Consider the following 18,100-nt stretch of genomic DNA (forward strand, 5'->3'; position numbering starts at 1 on the left):
TTAAGACAAAGTAATAGTACATAGTGCCAGGTTTCCTATGGAAATCTCTAGAAGGCGTCAAGCGCTGCTGTATTCACTCGGAGAGACACATTTGACCTCTTCGAAGCTGCCTTCAGCATCATCTTTCAGAGACACCCGAGAGAGCAGGCGAGCTGCTCACAGCTTTCACAGCTTTCAACCCAGCGTTAAAACCGTTCGGCTGGAATAGAAATGACCCGAATCATCCAAAAACAGCACCGCGTCGTGTATGTTCATGTTCAACGCTTGTGTGTTGCACTGAGCACAGGCATTCATGCACGAGCTTTATTGCCAACACAACTCTGACATTTTAACGTTACCTATTGTCGAGCTTGACGGACGAGGTCTCGGTCCCCAACAGCGACGAGAGGAAAGAGATTGAGAAATTTCTAAGCTGACAAACACCAAGATCCATCGCCACGGAGTAGCATGGAGAACTCATGCTATTGCGTCCATAAGAAACCGCGCAGGGGAGCGAACGCGTGTCCTTCCTACAGCCTCTGGAGCTTTACATCCTTTGTGTGCGTTTGCAGGAACACTGTGCGTGAGTCCCCAGCAGAAACCTCGCTTTATCAGGAGACCGTACATCCAGCGCCGCAGCACAAAGAAACCCCAAGGTCAGCTCATCTCCGCGCTGGTGAGTATCTGCAGCCTGTGCTATTTGCATAATTTATTTCACACCAGCGCTGCTCGGCGCGCGCTATTGGCGGAGAGCGAGAGGTATTTGACTAATTTATGCAGCCACGCCCACTTTGACAGTCTTCCGACTCGCTCTGGATAATTTATTCAAACTCGACTTGCCTTATAAGGCAACCCGGTTGGAGCGAGTTGATGTTATTTCCATCAAAAGTCTCAAGGCAAAAGCTCTTAACAGCCCAATTCTATTACTCAGCATCTATATTTTTACCACAGAATCCAGGCAGACATAACTACCGCTTCTTCATACATGTTATGTTATGTTATTGCATAACCTTTTGGGGAAAAAGTTTTTTTTTTTTAAATACTAATTTCACTAAAAATGTTTTCCAGTCTGTTTTATTATATACACAGTCAAAACATTATTTTACGGGGAATGCCTTTGAGCACAGTGTTTACATGTCGCCACTTATCGGCAACCAGCGGAACTGCAGCGGAGTGAATCCCTAAAACAGGAGAGTTTCAACCAGGGGTGCCCAAACTGGGTCCTGGAGGGCCGTTGTCCTGCAGAGTTTAGCTCCAACTTGCCTAAACACACCTGCTGGTAAGTTTCTAGTATGCCTATAAGAGCTTGATTAGCTGCTTCAGGTGTTTAATTGGGGTTGGAACTAAACTCTGCAGGACACCGGCCCTCCAGGACCGAGTTTGGGCACCCCTGGTTTCAACATTTAAACATGCAAGGAGTCCCAACAGGACCATCGGACCATCAAAATAATTCAGTATAATCCAGATTCAATTAATTCGTTTTTTAATCTTATATTTAAATCCTAACCTAACTATCAATTTAACAGATTATTAATGCACCCCATTTAGTAATGCATTTAGGAAATATAAAAATTATTTGTACACTTTTGTTTTCTCCAGGGTTATGTGGACCCGTGGCTCAAAGCTCAGATCCTAAAGCAGAAAGCATCTCCAGCATGTTTAGATGAAACTCAGTCCCCTATGATTTAGGTACAGCTAACTAATCTCATGTGAGCTTTAATTAACGTGTTTAACTACACATCAGCGTGCTTCATATTATTTGAGCATGCACCATGTGCTTGGTTTGCAAGGCACAGAGTGCAGAAGAGACGGAAGAGAAATGATCAAGCTAAACCCAAGCACACTAATTCAACAGGACGGATGAAATCTGATGATGATGAAACTAGTAAATCTCAATGAAATCTTTATCTTTTTAAATTCTGACATGCAAACTGCGTGCCACGCAGCTACATATGCAGCTTTTAAACCATAAAAAAAAAAAAAAAATCACCCAATCTATTTTCAAAATGCATGTTATAGATCTCATTGTGCACAATTCATTCATGGATGTGTTTGTTAAAAACAATTTTACCTCATAATTCTTCATCAAAATGATCTTCCAGTGAAACATTTGACTTCTCTCTGGTCACGTATGCTGGACAATCATTTTGTTTTCATAAACCCACCCCTTTCTTAGTCAATTGCAAGCTCGCATTCAGATCTCCGTCGAAACAATTTATATGTCTTCCATAATCATTCATTCGGGTTTTACATCACACTATGGAAGAAAAGATCTGTCGCTAATTTTGTTATATTGTGACTAAATTGTATTTACAAGCCTTATGAAGCAGACTATGGATCTAATAGAAAAAAAGAGAATCTCCAAAAAATAACTATAAAACTTAAACATGGTTTCTGCAGGATTTTAAAGCTCACATTTAAAACTTTTTAAGACCTGCACAAATAAAATTAATACCATATAAGCAGGGAAGGACAGCATCTATGGTAACATTAAACAAAGGATTGTAAAAAGCATGATTTACAGTTCAGATACAGTTACCCCAACTTGGAGTTCCCCCAGTGAATTTTGGCCGTTTCCACCACGGACACTAACCATAGTTTAACCATGGTATTTTTTAGTAAAACTATGGTGTACACAAATGGCAGTCAATATGCTAAAAAAAAAAAAAAACATGGTTATTACACATTTACTTTAGTAAAATCATGGTTCATTTTCGTAAGGAAAAGCTATCAATTATTAATTTACACAACTATTATCAACCAACTCTTAATGAAATATATTTTACCGTCTAAATTGTTTACATTTTTATAATGCATTATCTTCTTGTTGATCCACCAGTTCACATTACCAACTCTGCGTGTTTGCAGTGTAAAAACATGGGTTGATTTTCACATTGGTCCGATCAGAAACAATAGCTCTACCAGCTGGAGGCGCTTTTGAAGCGGCAGAAATACAGCGGTTTCCCTGATAACGGCAGTAAACAAAGCAGCAGCAGCGAAACTTGAAGCGCTCATGTTTATTTAATGCAATCATAGCCTTTTGAAATTTAATCTCACATTCAGCCATATTGCATTTTTTCGTCTTTCTTTTCCCCAAATTTAAGACCTCCTGAAATCATAATTAAGACTTTCTGGTTCCATTTAAGACTTTTAAGGCCTTAAGGCCGGGACACACCAAGCCGACTTCAAAAAGAACTAGTGGCGACGAAAGCCGACGGTGTTGTCGCCTCACGTCGGCAGCGTCAGACCAAAGAGCTGCGCTCGAACACACCGCACAGACTACAGCCGAGCCGAGGGCAAACTAACACGTGCATTCTGCACATGCGTGAGAGCAATTAACTGTCTATATCAGCAGCTATCAATAGTAAATATACGTCATTCAAAAGGAGAAACCGAAACAAAGAAATACGAGACGTAAACAAAGCAGCGCTTGCTTACCATTTTGAATATCAGTAACGTTGATAACTTTAATAATTTTAAGCGGCTCATGTTATGAAAACATTCGTGTATTAGAATGATTTGGAAAGATCACGTAACATTTAAACAGCCTTCTGTCTGTACCGTCTTCATTTACGTGCTTGTTTTCATCACTTTCGCTTTAATTCTCAGGCACTGACTCGTTCGCTAAACTGAACATCCAATCAGAGCTCTCACTCGCACCGACGGTCTCCAAACATGTTGAATCGGGCAAACTGCCGCCGACGTGAGCCCGACGAGAGCAACACACCAAACAAACTAGCCCGACCGTCGCTCGCCGTCGGCCTGACGTTGGCCAACGGCCGACAGTCGGCTTGGTGTGTCCTGGCCTTTAAATTTGATACAACAATTTAAGACTTTTCAAGGACCTGCGGAAACCCTGTTAAATCTAGAGAGAGATGAGGATTTTATATTCAGTTTTTCAATAAGCTGGATATGATCACAAAATAAACAGGGTGATCAGGTCTTGTATCACCTTGAAATGGTTTCTTTTAATCATTTGATTGTATATTATTCTGCTTACTAGACTGTAACCTACCATATAAATGACATACTGATGTTTGATATTTTATAACGTGAAAAAAAAAAAAGAGTCAGTTTAGCAGTCATGTTTTAAAAATATCTGATAGGCAGATGTGTAATATTCATATAAAATGTGATTTCAGAGCACAAAGTTACAACAGCTTTGCGGTTTCAACATACTATCGCCTTGAGTCATGATTGTGGTTAGGTAGGTTTCCCCATAATTTCAGTCCTGTTGTAAAGGTGTGTACCGACACAGATGCCAAACCATTGCTAAGGTGGTGCAACACCCACCCGGTAAGCGCAGAGTACACTAACAGGAGTGCATCATTTCCAGCCAAATGACAACTGATATCCTCAGTTCTTCTGAAACATTGCTCAAGTCCTGCCCATGATTGACACAAACTTTTTAAACACGAGTGGGGTTGAAATGAAATGAAGTGTACACTTGCGTCGAGTAAAAATAGATCACTTATACTAATTAAATGCAGCAGCGGCACACCAAATGAAGCCCAAACCTAAGCAGCTCAGGATGCTGTTAAGTAACTGTTCCAGGCTCTTTGACTGGAAATGGATTTAAGCAATTACGAGTCCAAATATACCTCTGCTGTCCATGACCTGACACACACTACCACTATTCAGAGCGCTCAAATCAACACAACCTACTTATTCACTGACGTCTTTGTGCGCCAATCTCAATTCACCTCCTCACTATTGAAACGGTCACAATTAAAAGGCCATGGCACACGCTCCAACTCCAGCTATCTACCTGAAGCTGACTATGACACAAATATCAAGACCCGATTGGACCAGGAACAGGTTTTCTGGACAATGTGTACTCACATAATGAACATGAAGAACAAGTTCTAACTGATAAAGAAGCTTCTGTCCAGAAGCCTGGTGCAAAGGACAACAGAACAAATCATCCATCAACCATTTACACCAGTTTCACTGTAGCTCAAGCAGCAGAGCATGGTGCTAGAAACATCATGGGTTCGATTCCCAGGGAATGCATGAACTGATTAAACAATATACATTGAATGCAATGAACTAAAAACACTTTCTGTAAATCAAAGTATACTTTGATTTCTCTTCTCTAAACAATGTACAAAGTGAAAAACGACTGAACATGATTTCCTCATTAAAATGACCAGATTAATGACACACATATGATGCTCAGAGGAACAAAGACCTCCAACAAATAGAGCCATACCTTTCATTCATCATGTCAAATGCATTTTTAATCTTTCTACATTTAAAATATCTTCCAAATAAGAATCTGAAAGCATGTGAATAGAAAATGTTGTATGCGGATGTAAGACCAGGCAGTGTAAAACACACTTTACCTTTTCAAATGCTGCTCTAACTCCCAGAACAATTGCTTCATGGCCATTTCGTCTCGGCCGTGAACTCGGAGGACTGTTTCTCTCATTGATGTGTCAATCAGCGGTCCTTCAAACAGAGAACTTGCTCCTCTATTCATCACAAGACTCAAACACACACAAGCACATGCACAAAGAGGTATGGCCACTGTTTGGCTCCCTTTATCCTCTCCAGCAGTAGTAAAAGGCTAAACAATCACAAGGCCTGGTAAAAGCTCAGTGGTCCTGTCCCCGTTTGTCTCCACTGTACTGCCTTACAGGGAGATTGGTGAACGATTGAGTGAAAACAAGAGTAGGGCAAGCTGTGATGTCACGTCATTGATGGGTCACCTGACTGTTACATAAACCAGCAACGGAGATTAAAATATTCCCAATGATCACTTCTCGCACGCACCCATGCTCTCAGGGAGCCTGCCGTCCTCACATCCCTTTACGGCTATCCTGTCCTGATGTTGTTTCTTCTTCTTCTTTTCTTTTCCCGGCACAGAAGCGTGCATTTCTTCCCTGCGGAGAGAAGAGACGGGCCCCTGCACTTGAGCCGGGACTTATCTTGTCACTTCTCATCAGTATCGTAGCCTGATTCAGGCTTACAGCGCATGCGGCTGGCGAAACAAGCACACACGTCTCTCCAGCTTAGGCTGCTCGCAGCTCTCATTGATGTGTCAATCAGCGGTCCTTCAAACAGAGAACTTGCTCCTCTATTCATCACAAGACTCAAACACACACAAGCACATGCACAAAGAGGTATGGCCACTGTTTGGCTCCCTTTATCCTCTCCAGCAGTAGTAAAAGGCTAAACAATCACAAGGCCTGGTAAAAGCTCAGTGGTCCTGTCCCCGTTTGTCTCCACTGTACTGCCTTACAGGGAGATTGGTGAACGATTGAGTGAAAACAAGAGTAGGGCAAGCTGTGATGTCACGTCATTGATGGGTCACCTGACTGTTACATAAACCAGCAACGGAGATTAAAATATTCCCAATGATCACTTCTCGCACGCACCCATGCTCTCAGGGAGCCTGCCGTCCTCACATCCCTTTACGGCTATCCTGTCCTGATGTTGTTTCTTCTTCTTCTTTTCTTTTCCCGGCACAGAAGCGTGCATTTCTTCCCTGCGGAGAGAAGAGACGGGCCCCTGCACTTGAGCCGGGACTTATCTCGTCACTTCTCATCAGTATCGTAGCCTGATTCAGGCTTACAGCGCATGCGGCTGGCGAAACAAGCACACACGTCTCTCCAGCTTAGGCTGCTCGCAGCAAAAAAAAAACAATACGGATCCCAACAATGGCAGGGATTTTACCTGTTCAAATAACACTCAGTGAGAGCTCTGAATGGCCACAGACAGCTGATCAGAATGAATACAGCCAAACAACTTCAACTTGACTGACTGAAGCTCACAGACATTCAAATCAAGCTTTCATAATATTTCAGAATCTTATAGCTATCATACTGGAAAGATGACTTACTTTCTGGTTTTAAATCACTGCATTACACTCTCTACTATAGGCCTGTGGCTATCATTACACAATCAGCTGATCACAATAGGAAGCAAAATATTCACAATCACTGCTCTTTAAATTTCAGTCACGTTATGTACATTGTAAAGAATACATTTTGGGTAACACTTTAAAATAGGGAACACATTCACTACCTAAGAGTTTTCCACTCAAACTCCTAATTTGCTGCTTATTAACAGTTAATGAGGTAGTTGTTAAGTTTAGGTATGGAATAGGAGTAAGGGATCTAAAATATGGTCATGCAGAATAAGGCATTAATATGTGCTTTATAAGTACTAATAAACAGCCAATATGCTAGTAATATGCATGCTAATAAGCAGCTAGTTATTAGTGAGAATTGGTGCTTAAAATAAAGTTAAAAATTTTTGTAAATCAATACTTATTTTCCACAGAACAAAAGAAATCTTCAATGATTTTTCGAAACTGTAAATAAAACCGATTATTGCAGCATGTTTTACAAAACAAAAGTGCGTTATGAGAGCACTCCATATGACCTTCAAGTAGGCGTGTTTTAAATAATAAATATATAACAATATTAATAATAATAAGATCATAATTAATAATAAACTTAATCTTAGTATCATTAAGAACAATAATAATTTTTATAGAACAGACATTAAAAAGGATTATCTAACTAATATTCAGGCCAGTGTACCCTGGTTAACATTTGTTTACAAAGCCTTAAAGGAAATCATACATCTTGTGCATTTAACTTCAGTCTAAATAAACTACTGTGTATGTGTGAAAGCTGTATGTGTACTAAGTTTGCACTGCAAGTGACTATATGAGTGACCATTAATCGCCAGCAAGTTTCATAATCATGACAGTCCTAGTCTGAGAACTGGGCAGCCTCAATATTTACATGTAAAATAGGCGAACATGATTTGAATAAGTGCTTGGAAAGTTTCGTAGAGAGTTGGGCTGAAATGGAGACTGTTTAAACAGCTGTGCTGGAGCGGATGAGGACGGCTGCTTACAGAAGCCCTGCCGTCAGCAGCTCCCGAGATTCACGAGTCACAATTTATTGAAAGGTTGCACGTTTCAAATAGTCCATTAAGTGCAACCGGCCACCCTCAGTGTCTGTAACTTATCTGAGAGTGCAGGTGCCATTCTCCACAGTCTTCAACTTGAACCTAATTTATGATTTTGCCAGATTTACGACACAATGCCTGGAGTTGTCCACCAACTTGACACATATTAGGCCTCTGAATGTGTATCCTGCTATACAAGTTGGCATTTAATAAGAATTACAAATTGACAAAATAATCATCATGCAAGAATATTGAAATTTGCATGACAGCGAGCTCGTCGAGAGGCACATCTCATGAAGCTGTGGTACAGCTAGAAGAAAAGTGAGATCACATTGTGGGATTTCGACAGCAACAAATGAAGGCCACGTTGCCACTCTGTGAGAGAAAGTGCCATTTTGCCAATTGGGCTGACAGCAGCAGGTTGCACAACAGAGCTTCATCCTGTATTCTCCAGCTCAAACTCTGACAGTGCAGCACACACAGAATAGACTGGACAACCTCAGCAAGTTTCACTCCATGAGCAAGAAAAGAAGCATGTGAGAACAGCCTCAGTGTGCACGGTATGCATTTACTGCGCAGTATGACTTAACACGGCAGCGCTTTTCTAAGAAGAGATGGCTGTGCATTTAAAAATCCCACCATTCACTCCTAATGAAATGATTTTTTAGCAGCGATTATAGGCATGTAAAATGTGCCTTTAAAATGGAAAACACAACAATAGTTTGCTTCTGTTGGTCCCACAGGTTCGTGAGCAGCGGTTTTATTTTCCGTAGAGTGGCGTGTTCTTTCAGCGTTTAGGGAAGTGTGAATGGTCGACGGCCTCCTCACGTTTATGGTTATGTAACTGTGCTAGTAGTCTGCACACAGAAGAAACAGGTATAAGTAATGTGGAGTGAAATCTGGAATGATCAGGATTAGCCCAAAAGCAAAACGGGCACAGAAAAGACCCAGGATGATTCATTAAAGTCTTTTCCACTAAAGAAAGCATGAAGGCCTGCGGCTAGAATAGTAGAAGCCTTCTTCCCGTGCCGCAGTTTTATGCACCAAATCTGCACCGGTCCGCCCTCTCCTTTTGTCTGGAAGCACTGTAGCCTTTATGTAAATTGACAGACGAGGCACTGTCGAGATGTTAGAGTCTGGGAATTCACGCACCCGTTTTATTGAGCATTGTGTGATACTTATAGCACCTTTGCACGCAATATATTGTAGCATTTATGGATTCACCGCTTTATAAGAGCACTTTTCTCAAGTGAACACTTCAGAATAAGTACACTAAAGACTGGTGGAAACAAACAGCCATTGATGGTGTGGTTAAGCTCCAGTTCGTTGGGGCTGATCGAGTGAGACAATAGTTGGGATGTAGGCGAATTGAGGGGGATTTGAGAGGGGGGTTGTTTACATTGTACACGATGTTCTTGATCCAGACGGCCAGTCAAGCACGAGCATTACTTCCACTCGAGCCCATGCGATTTGTGGACTTCTCAGTATGTTTGCAGACACTGTCAAGATGTGGCAATATTATGTCAGACTGATGCCATAAATGAAAGCTTAGGGTGTCAAAGTTGCTTTTAAGGTTATCAAAAGGATTCATTTAAAACAGCAGAAACTTAAAAAAAACAGCAGAAACTTTAAAAAAATTAAAATTAGAAAAAAAATATACAAAATGTATTGATAATACAAAATAATATTGTGTTTATTATTAAAACACAATAGAATTGAATAAGTGCCTTGAGATGGAAAAAGAAACACCACCACAAGAAAAATAAATGTAAAATTCAAATACAAAAAAAAACTTATTTTGAGGCTTTAGCAAAAGAGGAAAAAAATAAATCAATAAAAAAAACCTTATAAACAGTTTTTTCTTCCAAACAAAACCGCTTATCAAAAGTACCCAGCAGCCCTCCATCTTTTAATGGCGTGTTAAGGCTTCTGAGAATGTTTGTCTTTGCTTTAAACCACTTTTACAAATGAGACGTCTCACGGCATGCGGAGAAAGCATTGAGGCTGATGCCTGATCTAATTTAAACTGCAGTATGATCACTGGGATAATCAGAGAAGGCATCATCTCAATCCATCCCACTGTGATGTAGCAGCCTAAAAAGGAAGAGGTATCTCCTCGCCTGCACTTGGGAACACAATGTTCCTACTGCAACCCTATAGAATATGCAGTGTGTGAACACCACGGGACCAAAATCACACGGTTCTCAGGTGAAGCAGGGTTCATGCTCACAGACTGAGCAGCAAATATCCTGATGTAACAAGAGAGATCACAGGCCTGGCCTGCCCTCAGCTCATGAATATTTTGGTTCAAAACATGTGCAACCATGTACCAAACCAACACCAAGCAAGTTGTTTTTGATGACAATGATCTCAAATAGTGTTAGACTGATTAATTGGCCAATATTATAATTTTGCTTATATTATGATTTCTTTTTTTTTTTGGCAAAGCTGCATTTTCAGCGTCATTACTTTAGTCTTTAGTGTCACATGATCCTTCAGAAATCATTCTAATATAATGATTTGCTGCTCGTGAAGCATTTCTTATTATTCTCAATGTTGAAATCAGCTGCTTAATATATTTGTGGAAACTGATACTTTTTTCCAGAAATATTTGATGAATAGAAAGTTCAAAAGAATAAATGTCTTAACTGTCTTTTTTGACCAGATTAATGCATCCTTGCTGATTAAAATGAAAACACTAGCAGGGCAAGTGAAAATGTGACAGAGGCTGTTACACTACCAATATATAAAAGGCACTAATTTGTACCATTTTGGTACTAAAATGTACCTTTAGGGTACTAATATGGACCCTTTTGAGGTACAAAAAATAACAAAGGTGTACCTTTTGAAAGGCTCCTGCCCTATTGACAGCTTTCGTACCTTTTTCTCTGAGTGTTATTATTGGTCACCCTGCTCTCTAGATATTGGTATGTGCGTCCGCCATTAAAAAACCCAAAGTTTTGACCACTAATCCCAAATATTTCCATGATAGACACCTATGGAAATGCCTTATGTAAATGGACACACAACTCTGGGGCCAATTATTTGCCCAATAATTTACCATCTTTTTCTTTCTAAACTACACTGCCTGTTTTTCCAGATTCACTGAGCGGACTCCCCCGCCTGCTCCCTCTCTCCATCTGTCATGTCAGCCTGTGACAAGTGCTCCTCTCTCTCTGCTCTGCCCTAATTCTGAGAAAAATATATACGCTCAGCGCCAACCGGCAGAATCCAGTTTGCTTATGGAAAAGAGCCCACGATGAGAGCCACAGTGTCGTCGTGGCAATGAGGCGGGACGCATTCCAAGCCCTCCATCCAAGGCGCTTGAAAACATCAGAAGCATCTCTGCAGTCATGTGCTGGCCTGTGTGAGCAATCACACCAGCATTAGCGCTGGAGCCGCTCTATACGTTTGGCAAAAAACAGAAGTGTGACTCACTGTATGGCGACGCTGAGTAAGGGAGCAAACTGACTACAGTCTCGGAGACACATGAAGCAACTGCCTTGAAGCATGAAGCACTAGTTTTCATCACAATTACATTTCTAAATGATAGGTGGCAGTCATAGTAATACATTTTAAGTAAATGGTTTGGATTTACTTTATTGACTTTGGTAGGATTAAAAGTTGCATCCTTGCAACACAATAAGCTGTGATTGCTCATGAAGTCGCTTTTCCAATGTGCCCGACAAACAGACCTAAACGCATGCGATTATATGCGAATGTGGAATTTTCCGATCTGATTTGAGTTTTTGAATGCTGAATTTTGAAATTTGAACATTTGCGGCTAGACCTGTTTCGCAGCCTAGTCCCGTCTCTTGTTGTCCGCTCTATTTTCTTTATACTGATCACATCAATTAAAATGTTGCCAAAATGCAAAAAAGAAAAAGATCTGCACCTCGAGAAAGCGAAATGATGAAACCGCTATGCTGAATTATCTCAGCTATGCAAAATCATTCACAGACAAATATCTGGTATCTAATTTAGTTATCAAAAATCTGCAGTGGAATGCAGTGCATGCGTGTAGGAGCAGAGGCCCTGTGTTTTTCTGTCTCTGTGGAGACTACAGGAATCTCTTCTCCCACCCCATCGAACAGCATGCATCCCTCTCCCGTAACCCCTTTTCTCCATTCATGCGAAAGAGAACCTGAGGGAGCCTCAAGCCTCGCCTGTTCTCATTGTGCGTTACGTAACTGCTGTTTCATTTGGAGAGGGGACCCCCATTCGCACTAATCACAGGGGGCACGGGTGCAGGGCAAATGGATCCACTGCCTCCTTCCGCAGGGCTGGCAGCACAACAGACGTGTGCTATGTGGCGGAGAGCAGTGCTCTCTCAGTGGAGCGGGAAAACACGATCAAAGACAGAAGTGACTATACTGACCTAGACAACCCTCTACATTGCGAGTAAATCACTCGCATATGCGACTAAATCTTCACTCTGGGTGACTAAATGTCTAATATTAGCCAATGGCTAATCAATTCTCAGATTTTACTCACCAGTGTGTGAGTTGGAATTACCAAGTTTTAATTCAAATGACTAAACTTCTATTATTAAATACTTGATCATATTATAATGCTTGACTGACTGATATTAAGAGTGTACTTTCAGATATTTAAAAAGCTGTACCATTTCACAAACATATATACATACATTCTATATATATATGTGAGAGAGAGAGAGAGAGAGAGAGAGAGATAGATAGATAGATAGATAGATAGATAGATAGATAGAGAGCGAGAGAGCGAGAGAGTGTATAGTATTATATAGTATTTCAGTCTGGTGAGTAAACAAAAAATATATACTAGCCAATGGCGATTCAATTGCCAAGGTGTCCGTTGAGGGTTGCTAGATATCAGTTAGTATGTCTGATCACAATTATGTGCGATAAACTTTAAAATTAAATTGGAATTTAAATTGTATAAATTCCATACAGTGCGCAGCAGCACTCCAAAACAGTATTTTTCAGAACAGCATCAGTACCTCGTTTACTCTGCTGTGCACACGTCTGACCCATCCTGACCTGATCTTTAACATGTCTTTTAATTAGTTTATCCCAAAAATTGTCATCTATTACTCAATCCCATGTCATTCCAAACCCAATATGACTTTCAATCATCTTTGAAACACAAATAAAGACACTTTTAATGAAAGCAAGCATGTTTGAGCTTCCGTTTACCATATTTGATGAGCTCCATGTATGTGCGTTGATCAGTCTTTATGTGAATAATAGTCTAAATCACCAGAGAAGATACTCCACACCTGGTGAGTCGCAGACTTCTAGCAGCCATTGCATGCAAAGTATATGCAACAGAGTACTAAACTTGACCTCAATTTGCATAATTTTGCTGTGTCCCAAACTTTATGGCACCCTGAAATGGGGGAGACTAGGTAAAAAAAAAAAAAAAAAAGGTGTTGTAATATCTACGTTGAATCCAAAATTGACAAAATGAGAGAATGTGAACTTTAACCATTTATGAAGAAGTGTTTGATTACAAATCTAAACCTAAAGAGCGCAGAGGACCAAAACAAGGAAGAAAAAAAACAAGTCTTTGTCCCAAACATTAATGGAGGGCACAGTATATAAAATATAGTAAAACCAGTAATATTGTGAAATACACAATTTTATAAAAACAGTTTATTTTAATATATTGTAAAATGCAAAGCTGAGCAGCCATTACTCCAGTCGTCGGTGTCACATGATCCTTTAGAAAAAATGCTAATATGCTGATTTGCTGCTCAAGAAATATTTCTTATTACTACCTCTGTTGAAAACAATGCTGCTTCATATTATTGTTTTTTTTTTAAAGGATACTTTGAGAAAAAGAAAGTTCAAAAGAACAGCATTTGTTTGATATAATTTTTTTAAACCATATAAATGCCTGTCAATTATGACCAATTTAATGCATCCTTGCTGAATACAAAGTATTAATTTCTTTGAAAATACTTAAATCTTACTCAACTTTTGACACTGAAATGACACTGAGACTTTCAAAGTTTTTCTAGCAACGTAGCCTTGAGTCCAAGACTAACACATTTAAGACCGTCAGTTCTTTATGACTTATGACTCTTTATGATTTTCCCAGGAATCACACAAGTTTGCTGAACTGGCAGATTGGTTGTCATTCTTGGTATTTATGATGGAGAGATCATGTCTGGTCTTTGAAAGATGCCCGTTTCATCACTCTGCGCTCCAACCATGACAAGTAGTGATCGACCGATATTGATATTTTATAACCGATACGATACCAATTATTTGCACATTTGTGTGTCCGGTAACCGATATGCAGAACCAATATTTATTTATTTATAACCATTATTTTAGCGAAATAATGGTTATATTGTCAAATTTAATACAGTTTAGGGTGTTTTAAACAAGTGAATCTTGTTAAAAGTTACATGCGGTTGCCGTGCTGGAGCATTTCCTGAGCATCAACCACATCAACCCGGTGAGTGAACAGCAATATGAAAGCAGCTTCACAAGACTAATGAGGAGCAAACATACAACAGAGAGAGAATTCAATTCAGCGCTTTTATTTCCAGCATGCGCTCATTCATGGCTGCATATTATTTAATTCAGGCAAAGTTACGTCTTTATTGGGACAGGACTTGACGGATTATCTTTCGTGAGTCCGTGAGTTGGTCTCTATTTCTTAGAGCCAAGCTGCATAAACTACATATCAGGCATTTATATAATGCATCTAATTTGTGCATACATGGCTGTTAGATGTTAAATAAAGTTTACTAAATATAGCAACTATATCAAGTATCTGTGCACGCCGTTGTTGTGGTCTTGTTTCCCCTCAGACACGCTGCAATGGCGATCCTGCGCGCAATTCTCAAAACGCCCACAAGATGTCGGCGTTTATCGGTGAATCCGACATTACAAAACCGATATCCGATTATGGTAAAATGCTTAAATAGAGAAAAATATCGGTAAATCGATATATCGGTCGATCTCTAATGACTAGAGGAATGTTTTAAAGCAGGAAAGTTTTAAAGCAATTGTGTGTGATGACTTCTTAACCTTACACTGTGTGGTTTACTGCTCAAGCTAGGCTATATTTAACCCATTCACTCTTCTCTTCCTGACACGCTCCCTGATCATCTCGTTAAATGTTCACTCACAGAAACCAATATCCCAGATTACTACTAGTCTATGTCAGATGCAAATCCATGACGCCCACGTCTTGACTGTAATAAGACTTAATCCCTGGGTGATGTCCCGGGCCTCAATCACTGTTGACTGTGTGGCGGTGTATAAAAAGCTGGTGCATTGTGTTGGTGCAACATATTTTCCATATGATAACATTTGATACTACAAAAGGTATCAAAAGTTGCATGTAGCAATAAATGGTTCGACAGCTGAATTTGGGGCTGAGAGAAAGACATGCTGCATTCTTAAAAATAAAGGTTCTTTGTTAGCATCGATGGTTCCATAAAGAACATTTAACATCCATGGAAACTTTCCATTAATTAAAAGGTTATTCACAGTGGGAAACAGCATTTCAGATAATTAAAATGTTCCTCACACCAAGAAAAAAAATGGTTCTTTTAAGAACTTTTCACTGAAAGGTTCTTTGGGGAACCCAAAAATGGTGGTTCTGAGCCATCATTGTGAAACCCCCTTTTAAAACCTGTATTTTTAAGAGTGTAGCTGGAGAGAGAAAGAGACAGTGATATGGAGGGGGGAGTGGCAGAGCCCAGCCGGTTATAACCGGTCCTCTTGACTCCGAGGAGCTCACAGTCCCTATAGTACAGTAACAAAAAGACAGCTGGGTTTTTCTGTTCAAATACATCCCTCAGTTTTCTATTCGTCTTTGCACCCAGCTCTAGTCTAGTGGCTTCATTTCAGGACTACAAGGTCTCAAAGGCCCAACAAAGGTCATACAAATAGCAGTGCTTAGATGATGACAGCAACACTGAAGCTAAAAACAAAGGAACAAAGACAATACAGGCCAGGGCCAGGCATGATTTTATAACACAGCAGGACAGCAGAAATATATCAACCGGTAGAGATTTTGCTACATTGTTTACAGATGGATATATTTCTGCGACTATTAGTGGCCAGGATTGCTTTACATATTTTACATGTGAAGGCGATGAAAAATGTGGAGTAAAAATACAGAATGTGATATGCCTAAAAAAAGACCAGTAAGAATAATAAACATTATTGCAGAATTATTGTAGATGTTGTCAATTAATGTTGCAACTTGCCACTTTAGTATGATAATGGGGTCACATTTATGAAATATTTCATAATTCACAATGTGGCTCATCCAGTCAGATTTCAGAGTGGGGACTGTTTTGTAATATTATTTTACTGTTTTTTTTTTAACTCCAGACTTATGTAATCTGAAGCTGAAGGTGTTTTTGCACTGATGCAGTCATGATGAATATTTATTTTAAAAAATCATTACATTTCCGGCAACAACATTTACACAATAACATACCGTTGCAGTTATATAAAACGACTCTACAATGATACCATTTTAGTTATGCCAACCCCTATATGAATGCCGTATCCAAAAGCTGCTAGTTTATAAATTGAGGCACAAATCAAATGAAACGCATATGCAATATATCACACAAAAAACTTTTATCGTCATTAACCTTTCAGTCTCAGACTGCTTACCTGAAAGTGCTTACAAGTAAAACTGATCCAACAAACATTACATGAATACAAACAAATGTGATAACTCGATAATGAAACAATTACACATGCCATTTGAAAAGCAGGCTCGTATGCAAAAAAAAGCATGAGGTTTGAACAGCAGTTCTAGGAACTCTAGTCTAGTGAGGTGTCTCTATGAAGATGCTTTCCCTGAAGACAAAGCTGGAATTGCTATGACTTCGAGGAATAGACCCAGGCAGGTATGCACTAGTAAAACAGATCTAGATAAGGAGGCTGTAAAAGGAAGGCAGTCTGAAGTAGCTGACGTTATTTTGGTCATCAAGGCGACACTGCAGAAGTAACCTTTCATTTGGTAACTCAACTCTTAAAAACATCTACATTATCTCTCTGCCTGAGTGAAAGCTGCGCTGTTAAAATGACCTTAGAGCTGCGCTGCGGCTGGTGGACATCATTCATTCAGTGAGTATGCGATAATGTGAGGGATATTTAATTTCAATGGACATTTGAAATGGCCCGGCTTCTGACGTACCCCGACGAAACAAGGTCTTTGGTGATTAGCGACTTCATACAGAACAATACAAAAAAAATAACACACCGTTCAAAACAAATGTAGGTTTTAATTCTACAACACAGACTCTAGAAAATACTGTACACCTTATTCAATTTTTCCCCATCAGAAAATTAATGAACCTGCCAGCTAACCCAATGGACATTTGAAATGGCCCGGCTTCTGACGTACCCGACGAAACAAGGTCTTTGGTGATTAGCGACTTCATACAGAACAATACAAAAAAAATAACACACCGTTCAAAACAAATGTAGGTTTTAATTCTACAACAACACAGACTCTAGAAAATACTGTACACCTTATTCAATTTTTCCCCATCAGAAAATTAATGAACCTGCCAGCTAACCGTATACAGCACTCCTACATCTCACTGGCTCAGCACAGCATGAAGTTCTGCCATGGTGCAAGTCAAGACAATTAAGCGCACTGGAAAACAACCAAGCTTTTCCATACACATCAATCTGGCATCAGCTGAGTTTTAGTAGTTTTCTGTTAAGCCTCATTCTCACCTGATATATATCAATCTGACTCTATAGACCCACTAAGCCCACTAAGACCCGTGACTGCTTGCCTATTCAATTTACTTTACAAAAGCTGTATGACTGCTGTTGTGTGAATTACCCATGCTTATATATGCAGCTGTTTGCAGAACACTTCTCCATCTTATATGCTTATAAACTCATACAGAGGTATATAGGTTACCTAAAAATTATCTGCTGCAATGGTTAAATGAATAAGATGGTTCAAAGACATTTTAAACATGACCTCACAGGCCTGTGTACAGCTAGAGTGTTAGTCACTACACCAGTTTGGATGGTCACATTTGCCCTCTAGTGTTCATTTGTGGCAATAGCCACATAATACCATATAGCCTAATTCGTCATAACACCATATGTTATAATACCATATACAATTTTGAACTATATACGACTAGAATATATATATATATATATATATATATATATACACACACACACACACACACACACACACACAC

General features: G+C 39.7%; 1 protein-coding gene across 1 annotated transcript in view; it reads right to left on the reverse strand.

Annotated features, from left to right (window-relative positions):
- LOC107561310 (TSC22 domain family protein 1-like) overlaps positions 1-18,100 on the reverse strand; it is a 47,132-nt gene that overhangs the window by 1,996 nt on the left and 27,036 nt on the right. The gene's annotated exons all lie outside the window — the stretch shown is intronic.

This window comes from Sinocyclocheilus grahami, unplaced genomic scaffold, assembly GCF_001515645.1.
Source record: "Sinocyclocheilus grahami isolate Dianchi unplaced genomic scaffold, SAMN03320097.WGS_v1.1 scaffold766.1, whole genome shotgun sequence".
Lineage (NCBI taxonomy): Eukaryota > Metazoa > Chordata > Actinopteri > Cypriniformes > Cyprinidae > Sinocyclocheilus > Sinocyclocheilus grahami.